The sequence below is a fragment of the Capsicum annuum genome, chromosome 12, assembly GCF_002878395.1.
Source record: "Capsicum annuum cultivar UCD-10X-F1 chromosome 12, UCD10Xv1.1, whole genome shotgun sequence".
Taxonomy (NCBI): Eukaryota; Viridiplantae; Streptophyta; class Magnoliopsida; order Solanales; family Solanaceae; genus Capsicum; species Capsicum annuum.
Window position 1 is genome coordinate 72,355,266 of NC_061122.1, and position 14,172 is coordinate 72,369,437.

Sequence of the window (14,172 nt, forward strand, 5' to 3'; positions counted from 1 at the left end):
GGATTTCTTGGTGATATTACCTTTTCCTGACCATAAGTAGCTTCTACATAGACCATCAATAATTTTCAGCACCTTAGCAGGATTAAGAATAATTGAGCCCAGTATGATTTGACCCCAAATATAACAGTTTGTACAAACTAAGTGTGACCTGCATATAAAAGCTTTTTAGCAGTCCAGGATGATATCTTTGCCATAATTTTCTCCACTAGAGGAAACCATTTTCCAATAGATAGCTTTTTAGCGTACGGGGATATTCCAAGATATTTGAAAGGTAGTTCTCCTTCTGTATAACCAAGTTATTTCTGGATGGTTTGTTTTGTTATGTGTGTGACCCCTCTACAGTAGATAGAGCTCTTTCTCAGGTTTGTGTGAAGTCCATATGCTAAGGAAAAATTTGTGAAACATTTTTTTATAGTAGTGATAGAGCTCAGATCACCTCTAGGGAACATCAGTAAATCATCTGCATAGCATAGGTGATAAAGTTTACCAATTCTAAAAAATTGCTTAATTGCACTAATAATATCTGTCTTTACAATCTTCCAATAGTTCTTGAAGAAGTGGGCATTATACCCATCTACCCCTGAAGCTTTGTCATTCCTTATAGAAGTCATACCTGCAGTAATTTCCTCACCAGCTACATCAACACATAAAGAAATTCTTTATGATTTAGTTAGAGTAGGTCCTTACTTCATTATATGAGAATCCACTACTGGTAAATTTGTAGTAGCAATCCCCACTAAGATTTTATAGAAGATTACAAACTCTTTTTGGATGTCAGCAGGATCATAAATTTGTTGGCCAGACAAAGCAGTTAAGGTAACTATTTGCTTCCTGTTAGTTCTCTCCTTGATAATAGCATGAAAGTACTTGTTGTTTGCATCCTCCAATTTTATCCAGTGAGCTCTGTACTTTTGTTTTAGTAAACTTTCTTCTATGAGGGAACATTTCTCCAATTTCATTAACAGTTCTTTCTCTTGGTCTATCCACTTATCAGTTGTATGCCTAGCCAGTTGTTGTTGTATCATTTTCAAATTGAGCCTGGCTTCCTAAATCTTCCCTGTGATAAATGTAAATTCACTTTTGTTCAGCTTTCTAAGTAGAGGTTACAGGGCATGTAACTTCATCCAAACATTTTTCATATCACACTTGTCATATTTCTTCCCCCATATAGTAGTCATAATACTAGAAAATAATTCATGCTCAGTCCACACATCAAAAAAATTTAAAGGAAGCAACAACTTTTACCTTAATACTTTGCATAGTCATAATGATGTGACAATGGTCAGATATAAATGGACACCCATACTCAGTACTGATGTGGCCCCATGGCATTGTCCATTTAGAGTTTCCAAAGGCCCTGTCTATTCTGCTAAAGATCTTAGTTGTGCATGTTGTTTGTTTGTCCAGGTGTAATAATTACCTTTCTAGGGAAGCTTATAGATCCCTATATTCCTCACACAGTCAGCAAACTCTTGTGTGTCTGCAAGTGTAACAGTAACTCCTGCTTGTCTATCTTGTGGGATTAGTAGAGGATTAAAATCCCCTTCAAGTAACCAAGGTTAGTTTATCCTAGGAGCAATGTGTACTAGTTCATCCCATAGGGTTCTTCTTACCTCAATAGTATTAAAACCATATATAATAGTTAATAGAAATTGATGACCCTTACTTTTTAACTGCACCAGACAATGCACAAGTTGTGCAGAGGTCTGAAGATTGTGGACATCATAACAATTTTGGCCCCAAAGTAGCCATATTCTACCATTGCTCGTATCTTTGTAGTTATGTAATATTCCCCAACCTGGTGCAATGCATTTAGTAATACTAAGCATTTTAAAATCTTTTACTCTATTTCTATAATCCCAACAAGCCTAATGTATGAGCCTTCAGAAATTTATTCAACTTTTTTTGTTTGTATCTCTTATTCCCCCCTCTAATGTTCTAGAATAAGCAACTCATTTAACATGTTCCGGTGATTTCTGCTTTATCAATAAGTAAAGAGGTCAATTTACTTCCACTCAGACTCTCAAAAGCATTATTTATAGGTATAACAGCTAGTGCATGAAAGCCTTTTAAACTAAGTGTGGGGCTTGGCCGTACTACATTAGGTCTCAAAACATACCAGTCTTCTTCATTCGATTTAGCCTCTTGTTGATTTATCTATTCAGGCTGCTTTGACATGTGAGTATTACTTCGCAGGTCAGCTATGGACTCCTTCTCTGTAAGTGGCTGCTCTGTAAATTGAGGCAGGGGTTGCAGGGGTCCTTTGTAGTGCCATTTTTGTACTATCCTTACATATCTTCTTATTCGAGGAGCCTCAGTTGGTTATTTTTTAACAACTGGAGGTGGCATACATGTCCAATCTTTTTGCATTTATCACAAAATTGGGGCCTCCATTCCAATGCTACTTGTTGTACAAAGTTTTTACTACTAGGATCTTATACGGTGATCTCGTGTGGTAGAGTCTTAGTAATATTCACCTCAATAATTAATCGTGCATAAAAGATTCAGGTCTTTTTTTGGTACACTCATCAACAAACAAAGGGTTACCCAGTGCACTAGCTATTCAGCTTAGAGAACCCAAAACTCAATAATTAAGAGGCAAATTAGGAGAAGTAACCCACAAAGAGATCTCAGCTAAAACCTCATTACTGAAATCAAAGTTTGGGCACCAGGGTTTCAGAACAATTGGTCGATTATTAATCGAGTATGGTCTATTAGATAGAATAGTATCCATATCATGTTTCTGCTAGAATTTAACAATGTAATACCCCTCTTCAAGTAAGAAAATCTTTGATTACACTACATTTGACTAGTTTTGGGCAATATACCTATTCATGTTGTTATAGCCCACGATTCTGGGTGCTTAAAAAATTTAAAAGTTGAAATTGTCTCAACAAGGTTCAAACATGGAATACCCCTTTCAGCAGAGAAGCTTAAGATCAGTCTAAATGTCAGTGCATCCAACCAATTTTTTATTTTAGTGGGTGTTTTTATACTCCCTCCGTTTAAAAAAAAAATGACCTACTTTCCTTTTTAATCTGTTTAAAAAAGAATGACCCCTTTTCCTTTTTGGCAATACTTTACTTTCAACTTTCCACATGGCATGTTTAAGACCACAAGATTAAAGGACATTTTGGTACATTTGACATAACTTTAATTTAGGACCACAAGATTCAAAAGTCTTCTTTATTATCTTAAACTTCATGCCAAGTCAAACTAGGTTATTCTTTTTTAAAAAGAGAGAGTATCTTTTATATCTATTTTTATATATTTTTTATGTAACTAGACGTATTCCGCATCGAGTTTACTGAGTACCGGTGCATCAAAAAAATAATGTAGGTCCGCCTTTGCTTAATTATAGAATTATTTTATGGCACTTTTTATATTAAAGTGATAAAATTACTATCACATAAAGAGAGAGAAATAAAATAATCCGATGTGATCTTTACTTAGCAAACGAGCCTGTGTGATTTCTTTGTTTCTAATCTTCATGCCAAACTAAACTAACTAGTTAAATTGTAATGGGAAGAGAGGGTTTTCCCGTTTTCATTAAAAAAGCCATACATCTATTCCCACTAGTTCTGCCTTATCTTGAATTTCATAAATATATCTTGAAATTCTTTTAAAATCTTTGAAATTAATGAAAAACATAGTTTAAATTGCATAATTATTCGAATGGATAATCAAAACTCAGAGGCCTTTGGCTCTCAGGCACATTTATGCGTATCATTTATCCAAGAAAGCCTTAAATCAAAGGACCCATTTTTCACTAAGTTAATCCATGGTCGTATAATCAAATCGGACATCCATTTAACTGCTTTTCTTATGAAAATCTCATGAATGGCTATGAAAAAACTGGGTTTTTATCGTATGCTCGTAGAGGGTTTGATGTAATGCCTCTAAGAGATACTTCTTCTTGGAATACCTTTTTATCTGTGTATTCAAAACAAGGTGCAATTAATAAAGCCCGTTCAATATTTAATGAAATGCCTTATAGGGATTCTGTTTCATGGACTACTATGATTGCTGGGTACAAATACGTTTGCCGTTTTCATGTTTCAATTCGAATGTTTATTGAGATGGTTGGGGCTGGTGTTTTGCCGACACAGTACACATTTACGAGTGTTCTTGCGTTGTGTGCTGAAATTAGAGCGTTATACATGGGGGTATGTAAAAATTGAACCGATCGATAAACCGAACCGATAAAAATGTATTGGGTTATTGGTATTGGGTTATTGAGTTAACGATTTTTTATTGATTTTATAAAAAAAATTTGGATAAACGATTTGGTTTCGATTTTAGCTTATCGGGTTATCGGTTAAACCGATAACCAATAAGGATACACTAAGTTATTGTTTTACTTCTATATGTGTTATATATATAAATATTTATATTACTAATATATATATACACACACACTACTTATTCACAATTCAGAGATTCACAAAGTATTCACCTATTTAGGGTAACAAAGGCACAATTCAAAGCTCGGGTATTGTTATATTGGAAACCTTGAAGCATTTAGTAGCTTCCAACAATTAGGATTCAGTTTTTTTTTTAACTAACATTCAATTCAAGTTTGAAGATTCTTGTAAACTAAAATGCATTGCGTATGATTTTGGTGGCAAATAAGATTTCGTTTTTTCATGTATTAGCTGTTACTATTTTTATTTGATGAGAATTTTCTTATTGATTACACCAAAAATTAAACCGTTAAACATCAAAAACCGATAAATCAAAAATCGATAAGAAAATATCTTATTGGTTTTGCATATTTAAAAACTGAAAACTGATGAACCGAATCAATAACACATAAAATCAAACCAAACCGACCGATACACACTCCTAGTTATACGAGGGTCAGAGAGTTCATTCTTTTGTCGGTAAGTTTGGGTAGAGTGGTATGTTTCTGTTGCGAATTCTCTGTTGAATATATATGCCAAGTCAGGGGATACGAATGCAGTACATATTGTTTTTAACAGGATAGTTGATACAATAAAGACAACGAAAGACACGAAGAGCACTCCAAATAAGTCCACAATCTTAAGGATCCGAGGACTAAGATGGAGACCACTCTCAGATTCGCTATCAATAAGAAGAATACAAGATACAATGGTGTATATAACACCAAAAACAGCTACAAAACGTGAGGAACAAGAAGAATAACAATAACACAAGTTTCGGATTCAATAAAGGACCCAAAACAATCCACTACACAAGATGACAACAACAAAAGTAAAGGATAGATAGTGAGACCAAGATTATTACAAGATTAAGAATTAAAGAGTGTATTAAACTCAAAAACCCCTAATGAATGTAATAATCAAAACCACACTTTTACGGTGACCGCCAAGAGAATCAACTCACCTCAAGATCTACTGTTTCCAAGCAAAGATCAATACTAGCTTTTCCAAGCCCTAACTAAGACTAAGTATTCTACTCTCAAGAGAGAGGATTTTTAATATTTCAATCTTTCATCTTTCATAAACTAATGAAAATAAGACTAAAGGGGCCTATTTATAATATATTACAAATGAAGACAAAATAACCATTTTGCCCTTAATGAGAGGGGCTGCCATGGTATGTAAATACACCATGTGTAATGTCTAAGATATCCTTAATGAAGGGGCAGCCAAGGTGCATTATAACTTGAATGAATGACGCCTCTTCAATGCTCTCAAAAATCGAGTATGGTTCATACTTCAAGGCTTGTGGTTCTCGGGTTAGCATCAATGTAAGCAACCAAGCAACCTTCCACACACGGGATTGCTTTAATGCATGCTCAAAATGGGTCCTCCATGCATGTTCTAGTATCCTTGAGGTGACCGAGTCTTGAGTCTCTATGTGTCGGCCTTCAAAGATGCCATCAAAAGATAAGATGGTCATTTGTCCCGTATCATCCTCTCCTTCTTGAAAAGGATTCGACCTCGAATCCAAACCTTGCAAAACTAAAGAGAGGACAAACAAATACAAACTCCTCATGGCATGAGGGTTAGGGTTAGCATAACAAATCATCTTAACATGCCAAGGTTGTACATATTTGCAATATAACCAAGGATCCTTTGCATTAGATATTAAAAGCTCAATAAAAGGTGGATAAAAGGTTTGGTTATGGGAATTACCAAGAGTGACACTTAAATTGTCATAGAGACCAAGCAAAAAGTTAGGTGCACCATCATCACCATTTCCATATTTGGCATCGGGGTCAAATGGGAAGAGTGGCCATAGATATGGGTCTAGACAACACTCTCCTTTCCCGAGGTCTCTACCCAAACTAAATGGCATACTCTCTATAATAACATACATATTATCCAAAGCAAATAGAAAGTAGAGAAAAGTATTACTCAAGTCAACTTATACTAAGGTGCCCTCATGTGTGTACTCACTACTAGTTTTCCAATCATCACTATGATTACTCTCAACAATAAAGTCACACAAAGTAGAAGAAGGAGTAACTTCCAAGACTGCACATTCCTTACCCTTAAGAGTACTCTCGTCTCCCAAGAAGAAATTTTCATCTTTAGGAGGAATATTGTCACACCATAGTAGGTTAACATATAGGTTATAGCCTCCAAGGTAAGCTATACCATCTTTTTCACCACTAAGCTCGTTGGGAGTCTTTAAATAATCTTCAAACAAGACATTATACCTAAATAGAGCATGATCTATTTCATGGGCAGATTCAGAACAAACACATCCATCACTCTCTAAAAGATCAATATCAAGTTTCAAAGATATTTCAATTGCAATATTATCCCAAGATTAGCTCTCGGGTTCACTCCTATTCCTTTGATCAACATTTTTAACATCATCACACACTTGAGGTTCATTAATCACATCATACTCATCCTCAAGTGGTGGGTAATTTTCAAACATAAGTTGATCAACACAAATTTCAAAAGATAATGTACTTTCATTCAACACAATGGCTTCAACACTAGGTAGACACAAATCAATCTTACAAGAAGAGTCGATTCAGTCATTAATAGGATCAAATAGTGTATCCACACTCACAACATGTACATCATCATCAAGTGGTAAAGAAATAATAGACTCATATATAGGCAAGATACAACTCACACTCAATGGGATACTAGCCATACAATTATCATTTACATGCACAAAAGTGTAAGAGTTAGCTATTTTACCTCGAAGTCCTTAAGTAGATTTTTCTTTGTCATGATGTGAAGGTCCTCCACAAGCTTGGGCAGAAACTTTCTTTCGACATTGTTCGCCTTCGCTTGCCATGTTGGTACCTACACAAATGTTCTTAGAAATAGAAGGACAACCAATGTTAGTATGGTTTGGTGATAATACCCTTACTTCGCTCCACACAACCTCTCCTTTTTCCACTATTGGATTACCACCTTGCACTTCCTTACTCCTTTCAATCTTTTGTCTTTCATAACAATTTGGATTAGAGTAGGTAGGCATATTCTTTGCGGCTGGGGCAGCAAGTAAGTCATGAGGAAATTCCCCCATTAGTTTCTTACAACATTAGGCCAATTTTGCACGTTAGGACTTGATGTTATGCAAACCAATCAGCACCTAAGTATACATGACAATATGCCAAGGGAAGAATATTGCACCACACCTCCTCATGGTATTCATATTGAGAGAAGACAACTTTTACCCTCTCAGTAACCTTATACCCGTCCAAAAAGTATGGAAAAAGTAAAGGCTCACAAAACAACTCCAAGTAGTCAACCATGGATAGAACGATGTAGTTTCTATAATACCTATCATTTAACATAATGAGGCAGCTCGGTATCCCACAAATGGTCACCTTTCTAGAGTGCACACTCCTTCTTGGATCAACATTGTAAAGCATACTAGTACCCATCAGGTTTGGAGATGCATACTCTCTTCTTCTCATTAGACAACCTCCACTGTAGCAATTATAACTATTCACACTATATCGACAAGGATAAGAAGTACTACAAGGTGAAGAATATGAATTTTCACACTCCTCACGTGTACTCTCATCATATGTCTCATAAGCTTTACGAACTAAAGGGTTATACCTAACACCAAATCTAGATTCGGAGTGAGAATTGTAAGACTCCTCACATGCCCCAACGCTATCATAAGATCCATCACGAGGTCCTATATCATCTACAAAGTCACCGTAAGCACTAGGCACTTCATTCACCTCACTTTCTCCCTCAAAACAGTAACTTTCAAATCTGCCTAAGTTTTGATCATGGCTATTTTCATAGCCTCCGCAATCTCCCTCAACTTCGTAGCCATAAAACCCCTACTATAATTATAGTCTCTCATATTGTAGTCATAATAATCCCCGACTATCGAAGACATATTTCCCTGATATCACCTTTGTAACTACATAATGAACAAACAAGATTAGTAGTAAAATCTTCTCATCAACACTCGTGTATACTCACCTTTGTGATTTTCACAATTGGAGCGGTGAATATTGAAAGTTGCTTATACTCTGGTAGTCAATAGAATATCAATTCTACTTGGTATCCGGAATGGATTTTTGTTTGATCGACTCAAGTCACAAAAACAAAATGTACTTACGGACTTGAAACAAAGAAATTACTACGAGTTAAAAATGAGAAAAACACACAAATAACGAAGACACGGAAGAAACAGATTCAACAATTAATCTACAACTAAGTAGGTGATTACTAGTTGTTAATTAATTCTAGAATCAAGACATGAAACTAATGAAGAAATAAAATAAAACTAAGAAATCTGAAATTTGAACCTTGAATGTATTTGAATTATTTTTTCACTTGTATTGGGTTATTTGGCAAGAAAGGTGTGCTTGAGGAAGTATGAGTCCTTTGGGTCACCTAAGAGAGTGGTTTGAGCTTCCATTAGTGAGGTGTGATTGGAGATTTGATACAGCTCTTTTTGTTAATCACATAGTAGAAGTAAGGGTCTCTCTACTATCTTTACATTTATGTAATTCTTCTTCTTCATCTCCTTTTAGTGTGTTGTTTTTCTCTTTGTGTGCTTGCTGATTTTTTCCTTTTAAGTGTCCATTTCGTGTTTAGCCTTCCTTTAGGTTATCATTTGATACCAAATGATACAATAAAGACAACGGAAGGCACGAAACACACTCCAAATTAGTCCACAATCTTAAGGATCTGAGGACCAAGATAGAGACCACTCTCAGATTCGCTATCAACAAGAAGAATACAAGATACAATGGTGTATATAACACCAAAAAAAGCTACAAATCGTGAGGAACAAGATGAATAACAATAACACAAGTTTCGGATTCAATAAAGGACCCAAAATAGTCCACTACACAAGATGACAACAACAAAAGTACAGGATAGTAGTGAGACCAAGATTATTACAAGATTAAGAACTAAAGAGTGTATTAAACTCAAAAAACCCTAATGAATGTACTAATCAAAACCACACTCTTACGGTGACCACCAAGGGAATCAACTCACCTCAAGATCTACCATTTCCGAGCAAAGATCAATACTAGTTTTTCCAAGCCCTAACTAAGACTAAGTGTTCTACTCACAAGAGAGAGGATTTTTAATGTTTCAATCTTTCATCTTTCATAAACTAATGAAAATAAGACTAAAGGGGCCTATTTATAATATATTACAAATGAAGACAAAATAACCACTTTGCCCTTAATGAGAGGGGCTGCTATGGTATGTAAATATACCATGTGTAATGTCTAAAATATCCTTAATGAAGGGGCAGCCAAGGTGCGTTATAACTTGAATGAATGGCGCCTCTTCAATGCTCTCAAAAAACGAGTATGATTCATACTTCAAGGCTTGTGGTTCTCGGGTTAGCATCAATGTAAGCAACCAAGCAACCTTCCACACACGGGATTGCTTTAAGTCATGCTCACAACGGGTCCTCCATGCATATTCTCGTATCCTCGAGATGACCAAGTCTTGAGCCTCTATGTGTCGGCCTCCAAAGATGTCATCAAAAGATAAGATGGCCATTTGTCCCGTATCAATAGTAGTTAAGAACACCTTGAGCTGGAATATGTTGATCTCGTTGCATATACAGACTGGTCAGGTGGATTTAACATTGGCACAATTTGAGCAAATGAATGCGCGTGACATAGTTTCATGGAACACAATGATTACGGGCTACAATAAGCATGTGTTCGACATTCTAGCTCTTAATATGTTTTCTAAAATGCTTGAAGAATCTTCATTGAAACCTGATAGATATACTTTAGCCAGTGGTTTATCAGCTTGTGCTAATCTTGGGGAATTAAATGTAGGAAAACAAATCCATGCTCGTCTTATCATAACTGAATTTGACATGTCAGGAGCTGTTGGGAATTCTTTGATTTGAATGTATTCCCAATGTGCAGAACTGAATTTGACATGTCAGGAGCGGTTGGGAATTCTTTGATTTGCATGTATTCCCAATGTGGTGGCGTACTAAAAAAAATAGTTAGTAATGGGATTCACCCACAACCTTAAAGGTCTATAAAATTTTTACAAGTCCCTCTACTCCACTAAATCAACAATACATTTTGATTATGGGTTCCCAACTTATAATTTTTATATATTTACTATATTTCTTTATTTAAATACTAGATCCGTACGAAAGTTACTGGGTTACCGGAAACCCCTAACGGAACCCCTAGATCTGCCCCTGGTGGCGTAGACATTGCTCGAAAAATATTAGAGGATAATAGAAAGTCCAGTGTAAATGTAATTGCATTTACAGCACTACTGGATGGGTACATAAAGCTTGGTGATATAAGTGCAGCAAGGAAGATTTTTGACTCATTGAAGGACCGTGATGTAGTTGTTTGGACAACCATGATTGTCGGTTATGTACAAAATGGCCTTAATGATGATGCAATGGAACTCTTTAGGTTAATGGTTAAAGAAGGGCCGGACCGAATAATTATACTCTAGCAGCAATGTTAAGTGTCTGTTCAAGCGCGGGATCCTTAAATCATGGTAAACAAATCCACTCGGCAGCCATTAAGGCAGGGGAAGCATTATCAGTTTCTGTTAGTAATGCCCTGATAACTATGTATGCCAAGGCTGGAAATATCACCTGTGCAAGGAGAGTATTTTATATAATACACCTGAATAGAGACACGGTCTCTTGGACTTCCATGATCTTGGCTTTAGCTCAGCATAGACTTGGAAATGAAGCCTTAGAATTGTTTGATAATATGCTTGCACTTGGAATGAAGCCTGATCATATAACGTATGTTGGTGTTATTAATGGTTGCACACATGTAGGATTGGTTGATAAGGCCGTAGTTATTACAAAATGATGAAAGAGATGCATGCAATTGAACCCACGTCAAACCATTGTGCTTGTATGATGACCTCTTCGGTCGTGCGGGGTTGCTAGAAGAAGCACAAGACTTCATAGAAAATATTCCAATCGAACCAGATATGATTGCATGGGGTTCTCTTTTAGCATCTTGTAGAGTTCACGAAAAGGTGGAGCTAGCAAAAGTTGCAGCTGACAGATTGCTTTCGATTGATCCTGAAAATAGTGGGGCCTACTCAACACTTGCTAACGTGTATTCTTCTTGTGGGAAATGGGACGAAGCTACTAAGATCAGAAATTCAATGAAGGATAAACAGGTCAAGAAAGAACAAGGATTTAGCTGGATCCAAATAAAAAACATAGTCCATGTCTTTGGGGTAGAAGATGGGATTCATCCGCAGAGAGATGCTATTTACAAGACAATGGAAAAAATTTGGAAAGATATCAAAAAGATAGGATTCATTCCAGACACCGCGTCAGTGCTGCATGATCTTGATTTTGAGGTGAACGAGCAGATTCTTAGACATCATAGTGAGAAGCTTACAATTGCATTTGGATTGATAAATACCCCGGAGAACACTACCTTAAGGATCATGAAGAACCTTCGAGTTTGTAATGACTGTCACTCAGCAATCAAATTTATCTCCAAGCTTGTAGGGAGAGAAATCATTGTGAGAGATGCCACTCGTTTTCACCATTTCAAAGGAGGTTCCTGCTCGTGTAATGACTATTGGTAGGTCGTGAACCAAATTTTATCTAAAAATTCCACATCAGAGCTGCTGGAGAGAAGTTACAGCAAACATCTGTGATGCTGGATGTTGCTAAAAAACATCGGGAATCTAAGTTTGGGATACCCATACTTAAAGGTAAATATTACTATGAAGTTTCCTTCACTTATGGTGATGCTGTATACCATTGTCATCCTGTAAGCTGCTCCTCGGAAGGGCTTGGTGGTCTACGTGATAAATTCTAAAATAAAAATGATACAAATATTTTTGTATATTCATCAATACAGACTCAGAGGTATTCATGGAGACTGCTTCTGAAGGATTCCATGCAACTAATCTATTGGATGAACCATTCTCTCTCCTTCATCACTCAGTACCCCAAGTCAGGTACAGATACAAACTGAATAGCTTCTGCAGTTTATGCTGTTTCATAATTTTTTATCATTTTATTTAATCACCTATTACTGTTATCGTTACTCCACTTCCCTAAAATCTAACATGCCTAAATATTTCTTGATGAAAAAAGTGATCACCTCATTGGCGGTGTCACAACCCAATTTCACGAGTCATGATGGCACCTACTTTATCCCATCAGTAGGTAAGTCAAATCGAAGCCCGAAACTATAAGTAATGAGCTAGTTGGTGGAAAATAGAAAATAGCATAAATAACGGAATCACGCAAGTAATTAGGTTACAAGCCATGTAATAATATATAAGGATAGCTCCATAACAGAAGATAAATAAGAAAACGAGTAACAATATCCCATGACCTAGTAAGGTCGATACAAGAGCCTTTAGCAAAAGAATAAGAGTACTTTCAGTGTCAAATATACAATATTATCGAAATAAAAAGACCATCCAAAACAGGAGAAAAAGTCAACTCCGTCTTTGAGAGCTCACCTTATCTCCTAACCTCTACAGGCACTAACACAACGTCAACGGCGACGGCTAGTACTCGGATCTGCACCAAAAAAGGGTCCAGAAGGGTAGTATGAGCACCAAAGCAATGAGTACTCAGTGGGTGTCATCCTTAACTGAGTTAAATCATAATATAAATATAATAAAATGCGAGATAATAAGCTAAGTCAGGAAAAAGGACAAACCTGGAACAATGCTCCAAATATTGAAAGTAAATAATGAATAAATAATATCAAAGAGAACGTAACTATCTATAGCATAACTGGCCCCCCATAAGCCTAAAAGACGCAAATGAAAGTAAAGAATCCAACGCGAGCTCCCATAAGCCTGGTGGATGTAATCAAGAAGGAGAAATAACAGTAAGTATACAAGTATTCGAATCTCGACATCATAACCGTGGATCTTTCCATATTGAAAACACCGGACTCAAATCGATCCCATAATCGTCATAAGTAACCTCTCAATGTTGTACTCGAACTAGAAATAACATCTCATATGCCGGACTTGAACTGAAAATAATATCTCATGAATACCGAACTTGAACCGAAAGTAATATCTTCATAGTTTTTCGGACTTGAACCGGAAGTAATATCTTCATAGATGCCAGACTTGAACTGGTCTTAATATCTCCTAAGTACAAGCCTAGAATAAGTCGCAATATGCCTAAATTCTCCTTCTGCTCAAGAATATAAATAAGATAACGTAAGAAGGCCTATTGAGATAAGGAGCTAATAGAAATCTTGGCCTAAGAAAGGCTGGAAAGGCCCACTTCTAACCCCAAAGGTCCATTCTAAGACAATTTCTATCCCTGAACTAGACCAAGGTTCCGAAATCCTACTATAAAGTGCTTCATAAGCTTCATAGAGCCCTAAGATAACAATTTAACCTAAGGAACGAGTAACAGGTCAATCCCGCCTAAATATGGCTAACTAACCGACTAAATAGTCTAAATTTTCTAAATGTTCAATCAAGATGTAATTCCTAATACAAAATTAGCATAATATCATATCATACTATAATTAAGCTCAATCTAAGAGAAAAGTAAGCCTACCCTACTTGGACACCGAAGAAAGCCCGATAAGGTCTGTTAAATTGGAAATTTCTCCTTCCGAGAAGCCTCCGCACGATGCCACAGTATCAAAATAGTGATCTACGCATTAATATGAGAATAATGATACCCATAGTTCATTTTTATGCTTCAGGTCCAAAATTGAGTCAAAATCTCATGTGTGGCCTGTTGACATCCAATTTTGTCCCGCCTTTCTTT

The 14,172-nt window shown here is 36.3% G+C and overlaps 1 pseudogene; it reads left to right on the forward strand.

Annotated features, from left to right (window-relative positions):
- The first annotated feature begins 3,675 nt into the window (after nt 1-3,675).
- Nucleotides 3,676-12,045, forward strand: LOC107855161 (annotated as a pseudogene).
- Nucleotides 12,046-14,172: the final 2,127 nt, after the last annotated feature.